Here is a 6,583-nt window from a genome sequence, read left to right as displayed (position 1 = left end):
GGAGTCGCCCATAGTAGCCCCCAGCCCCAACCTGGGAACCCCCATGGCCCACCTCCAACCGCCTACCCCCAGGACGCCCAGCTCTGCTCCCGGATGCCTGCAGGGTCAAGCCACAGCCTGCCCCGCAGTGACAGGGTCCTGCCTGTGTGCACCACGGGGCCTGGCTCCTTGTGAGCCCGAGGATGTCCTTGGTCCTCCCTGACAGTCAAGGAGTTCTCCCTTTTACCGTCTTGCATTGGTGTCTTTCAGCAACTGTCACATAGTGAAACCCAAGCTCTAGCAATGACCGCTTCGGGGTGTTGCTGTCCCATAATACCCTGCAAAAACACTGTAGAGTCATTTAGATTGGAAAAGGCCTTTAAGATCATTTGTGCAGCCCTCCCCAACACACCCAGTGGAGAACCTAGAAATATCCCCATTTCTATGTGAGTCCCATCCTGTGCCCCACAGGACTCACTTGGCCACTCCTGATAGTGTAGGTCTATGGGAGAGCTGATTGCATAAGAGCCCTGTGCAAATCCCCTCCTAGTGTCCTGCTCACCATACAATAATGATGGGCTTACCTTTTTTCATGGTTGTCTGGTAGAACAATGACCCAAGCTGGGGTGTGCAGTACCAGGGAGACTCTGCTTCCCACCATGACTGCCTATTCTGATTCCTAGCCTCTTGCTCTTTCTCTGCCATGCAGTTTGCCTCCGGATCCAGATCAACCCCCAGAACAAAGGCGAGTTCCAAGGCATTTCACCGGAGCGGGCATTTGCTGATTTCCTCTTTGCCAACACCATCCTCCATCTTGTCGTTATCAATTTTGTTGGCTGAGCTCTAGAAGAGACTGTGAGGTAATGACTCATGGGGCCACAAAAGGGGCAACCACAGCTAACACGACTTCAGTACTTTTGTAGAGTTGGGAGAGAACTAGATGGACAGACAGTGAATCCAGTAGTCCTAGCTCCCAGCTTCGTTTTGGCCAAGTACAGTTAAGCTGTTGTCTTCTAGGTTGATGCAGGGTTAGGATTTACAGCTTTCTGGTTTTGTGCATGTATTTTCTTGGCCTTCATAATTTAAAAGACAATCTAACTAGGAGTGTCACAGAAACCCACCCACATTTCTCTCTTATGAGAGAAATACCCCATTCTTCTTTGCAAGAGGGGCTTTGGGAACTCCTGGGCTCTGTTTGTGAGGGTTGTCTTACATGGAGGCTGTGGTATGGCTGGTGTCCAAGCCTTGAGTTTCTCTGCAGGAGGGAGTTTGGGGCAGGGAGAGTTTTGTGCTGGAAAGTGGAGGACATGCCCTGTTGTTACTATTGCAAAGGGCCACAAGGTCATTGGTGCTTGCAGGGTATTTCCTCTCCCTTTGCAGAAACATCGCTCATGTTGCCTTTCTCTCTTTCCAGGTCTTGAATTGCTCTTGTGCTCCGATGCCAAAGCCTGGCATTGGGAAGTGCTGTGCCCCAGCTGACTTACTTCCTTGGTGGGGGAAGGGGACGCAGGGCTCAAGACTTTTCCCCTCAAACTGTCCTATGGGGTCTGCTGTCCTATGGAGGGGTCTGCTGCCTCATTACAGTTACTGTAACCCTTCCCGTCAATAAACCCCTTTATAGTACTGCAGTCTCTTCCCTATTGGTGACAAATACAGAGGTTCTTCTGACACCCAAGTTCCCTCTCAGGCACAACTCCCTGTTTTTACACCCCTCCTTCCCTTTCTGCCCAGCAGGCTTTTTTTCTGTGCCCCAGTTTCAGAGGGAAGCGGAAAACAAGTTGTCATGGAAACTCAGTCTTCATCCACCCTTTTGGTCTCCCTGTTTCCTGCCTCTTTATATTACAGGGAGTATATGGTCAGTGTGCCCCCTGGCTTCAACGCTGTGGAAAATCTGGATTAGGCTGTGGTTAGGTGGAGGGTGTCCTCCAGCACATCCCCAGGTGTACCAGTCTTGCCACAGACCCTCCTGTATCTCAAAGGTGTCTGGGGCACAGCTGGATGTCCCAGCCAGACCTAGAGGCTTGCTACGGGCTGGTGGTGATGCAGCCACCCTACCAGGGCGTTCGCTTTTCTTCAGTCTGATGTGCTGATAAACTCGAGAATGTTGGAAGGGGTTGCCAAGCTGCATCAGTGCCTCAGAGCTGCATTTGAGCTGTCCCAGGTCCATGGAGAAGCTCACCCTCAGACTTAACCTCACTGAAAGTCTTTCCCCCTCTAAAGCATTGTGAAATGCTTAAACTCAACGGCTCTGGCCCTTGGCCATTGCCTCCTTAAGTCCAAGCTAGCTCTTGCACTGCGGTCAAATGCTTCTTCGTCCTGGTGGGAAATTGGAGCCCTGTGGTGATGGGATTCTGGGCACAGGAGGAGACAGTAACCTCAGCTAGCCCCTGCGCACCTTTGGCTGCAGGATTTACCTGTGTTACCTTAACGCGTGAGGCTCCATCCTTGCCCTGATCCTGCTTCACGCTGGGCTGGTTTGCACTGCAGCTGCCACGCAGGACAGGTGAAGTGTGCATGGAGGCTATGTGACAAGGAAATGCCGGTCTGCTGGCACTCGTGAGGTAAAGCGTCGAGTCTGAGAGCTTCAACCTTTAAGTGTTGGACTATGTCTCCTGGTTACCACCTTTTTTCCCTTTAGCATTTCCAGCTGCGCTGCAGCTGTTAAACCCATAGAAGCGTGAAACCTGGGGCTCCTACGTCTCTGGCCTAACGTGGGCCCTGAAGAGTGGGGTAGGAGGAAGCAGGGTCTCAACTCTCAGAGGATGCTCTCTGGGTCTGTGGTAGGAACAGAGGATTCATGCCAGCCCTGATGCCACCACATCCCTCGTGTCCCAGGCGTTAAGCTGGGTTTCTTTACAACGGCACTGGCTTTGTCCTGCAGGACCGGGCAGCGGTCAGGGGCTGGGCAGGGACCGCGAACGAGCCGGGGGCCTCTTCTTTTTTTTTTCGCGTGCTGTGGGCAAAGCCGGGAGTGCCCCCCCAGGGCTCCCTGCGGCTCCGGCTCCCTGCGGTTTGGCTTTGGTGAGAGCTCAGGGCGGGGACCCTCCCGTGGCCACTCCGGAGAACTGCACGGGAGCCTCCGTGAAAGGAACAACCGCAGGGTTTCATAAACTCAGCACTGGAATTCAGGTCTATTAGAGCTGCTCCCACATCTGAATAAGCTTCAAGGAGTCTGTAGATCTCGTCAGGCTCCACTCCGTATAAAGACCATGCTCAGGTCCCTGTTCACACTGTAGAAGAGGGCAAGAGGCTGTCTTGTGTACAGGGCCATGTTTAATGAGAGGTAATGAATGTCAGGCAGGGAGTTTTCTCCAACAAAACTCCTAGAAAAGATGCAAATTCATCTCCTACCCATAGGTATGTATCAGGGAGAAGGAGCTGGCATGGGGGAGAAGATGATAGAGATGGACCATGACAACACCTCCATCCCTGGCAATGTGAGAGGACTCTCTGGCCTGCCTCATCTTCCTCCCTTCTCTTTTAGGTCAAGGAGAAGTGGAAGGGTTTTTCAGCACAATTTGCTGCCTCTATAACAGGGTGCAGAGGCCTATCAGCAAATTCAGAAATCTTACACGCCTCTAAGATCTCCCCCCACCACCCACCACACTTTATAATGTATTTTCTCCCCGATGTCCCCCTGCCAATGCTATACATACCTCAGCCTTTCCCGCTGAACCCAAAACAACTTCCCCCAGACCCAAGAGCAGGCTGCGGTGAGGGGGCAGGAAGGGAGGGGGCCCTGACCTTGTTTGACTTTGGCTTGTGGCCTAACGTCTGTTGTTCTTTTCCATACCTTTCTCCACCTCCCTGCCGCGTGCCACGCCATCCCTGCTCCCCCACCCCCTGTTTTGTGCCCCACTTTCCAGAGGAAGTGGTTTCTGCGGTAGAGCATAGAGCAGCATCAAAATGTGACCCAGATCTCGATTGTGGCGTCATGGAACTGGCGCTGCGGCCTCCTCTTGCCCCACCTGGGCCACAAGACCCCTTCCACATCCTGCCCTACCATGTTATTTCCTGCCTTTGCTTTGCACTGCAGTTTTTCTTTCTCAAAATAAACAACAAAGTACAATGGGAGAGGGGGAGGGGGCACATTGTGGCAGTGGAAAACTGAAAGCCCAATATCTGAAAGTGTCTGAACTAGACCTACAAACGCGGTGTTTTGCAGATCACAGCCTAAGAGTCACTTTGGTCAAAACATTTAACTTTAGCTGTACGCTCATCCCCTCACTCTGCAAATCTTATCACTGGGGTCGTTTAGCCTGGAAGAGACTGAGATGTGGAAACAGAGGCCGCACGCCTTCCTTCTTGACCGTGCTGCTGGGAGTGGGTTTGAAGTGCAACACAAAAAATTTAAGATGGATATTAATTTTAAAAAATGATGTTAAAGGTAAATGAGCACGGGAACTTTTCTTCCACATCCTTGAAGGGTGGCACATGGAATGAGGTTAATCAGTTGGAAATGTATGAAATGCAATGACTTGCTTTGTGTTTCAAATATGGTTTAGGCAGCTTCATCAAGCTGTCCCCTTGTGGTGTGGCAGACCTCATCGTAAGCAAAATGTAAGCTTCAAGAGCTGCCTGGAAACCAGCATTTAAAGAGCTGTGGGCCTTCTGCAGCTGGAGAGAAATGAGAATGGCTATTGTGCCAAGGGACAGACAAGAGAATGAGTCCCAGAACATCTGTGCTACAAAATAATCAGGGTAATGGACCAGGGAAGTTTGGAGCTGTTGCTTGGCAGGAGGGGTCAGTAACTCTGTCACCCTGTGACAGGCCACCAGTGAAATGGTCGGGCGGCAGCACCATGGCAGGACGCCAGGGAGAACTTGTTGTGTTGCTGCTCAGCACTGTGGGGTCAGATACTCTGGCGGGAGTGCTGGCATGGCCTTCACATGGCGACCCTCTCCCACATGAAGCACCAGGGCTTTTGGCTAAAAGCATTTGAAGCATGAGCCTTTCCAAACCCAGAGTTCCTTGCAATGGCTGTGAATCCAGCAGGGTGAGAAATACCCTGTGAGCAGGAGTCACCCCCACCAGTCTGGAGAGGCTTTCCTTGCTGCTCAGTTTGGGCACCGGTGTGAGGAACAAGCACAGCTCAAGCTTTGCAGGGAGGGTGTGTTTCTTTCAGAGCATCCTTTTTATTTTTCTCTGCAGGGGAATCTCTGGTGCTTCAGAAGAAGACAGAGAAATCGATGTCACAAATGGAGAAAATTTCCTTTCCAGTCTTGCTAGGGACAGGCTGAACCCAGAGATGCGAGCTGATTGTCTGGTGCCATTAATGCAAAGCAGGTACCTTGTTCTCCGGTGGCACTTGGGAGCTGGGGGCATTTAGAGGCACCTCAGGCTCCTGCACTCCCCATTCTACTGCTGAGTAGACGTCTGCCTTCAAGAACCTGGACTGCTTGCTAGTCCTCTCACTCTGGGCAAGCCATGTTTTACCATTGTCCTCACATAGCAGAGTCTACTTGAGGAGCTCTCCTCCATTCCCCTCCCTCCAAGCCAGCCTCGCTGTCCTCACCCAGGCACAGCAAGAATGTCCTGGAAAGGGACTTTGTAGCCGTTCCCCACCTCACCATGGTGAATCCAGGCAGTTACTGCATACAGCACCTGGTAGCCAAGTCAGGCTGAAGAGGAGGGTCTGGATGCCCTTTCCCTCCTTCACCCCAAAGGCCAGGCTCCTTCCTAAAGCTCATCTGAAGAGTACAGCAAGTTCCTCAAGCTACAGAGACAAGAGACAGACAAGTTCCTTATTTTTTATAATAATTGTTTAATAGCAGCCAAAGGCCTAAAGAAATGCCAAGACATCAGTGTGGTTGCCAGTACAACTCAAGAATTAGCAGTGTGTGAATGTCACGTGTATGCACTGGTTCCAATGCATGCACACACAAGCAGGGAAATAGCTCAGTGCAGCTTTACACATTAATTATAAAAAGAAATGGGGAAATCTAAGGTTGTTAGAACCAAACAAAAAGAACAACAATAGTTTGTGTTTTTACTAAACGCAAAGCCAACTCTTAAGCTGGTTTAAATTCAGAAAATGTAAAGACCAGATAGACTTTTAAAAACACTAAAAAAATTCTTTCACTCTGTGATAATGAAGCGAGAATTTCACTGAATTCAGGACTTCTAGGAGAGACCTAGCAGTGTATCTGCTAGGGAAAAAAAAAAGATACCTTGCTCTGATCTAGCAGATGACAGCAGGGCATGGCCCATAGCACCCTGAGTGAACCTTCCTCCTCTTCTCAGTGTTTCGTTTGCAACTGAAATGGTGCCTGGGGGGCTGCACTCTAAGATATGACACTTGAAAGCCACCAAAATATGAAAAAAGCACATTCAAGTGGTATTTAGCTTGCAGGTTTCAACAAATACTGCCCCACACAGAAATCGTGAGTCAGTTTAACGCACGGAATAGTGATGTTTGGCAATTTGTAGTTACAGCGAACTGTGCTTCATGCAAAGAGAGGCATGGTCACGCTAAATGAGTCGGGCATCTGGGAGAGCAGAACGTTGGAAATTTTAAGCTTAGTTTTGAGTAGCTTTATAAAAATGCGAATAAAGCAATTTAGACTATAATGGCTGGCGTGATACAGAGCAACAGCAAGCGCT

Source organism: Egretta garzetta, unplaced genomic scaffold (genome assembly GCF_000687185.1).
Source record: "Egretta garzetta isolate BGI_Z169 unplaced genomic scaffold, ASM68718v1 scaffold496, whole genome shotgun sequence".
Taxonomy (NCBI): domain Eukaryota; kingdom Metazoa; phylum Chordata; class Aves; order Pelecaniformes; family Ardeidae; genus Egretta; species Egretta garzetta.
Note: the sequence above shows the minus strand (reverse complement) of the source record.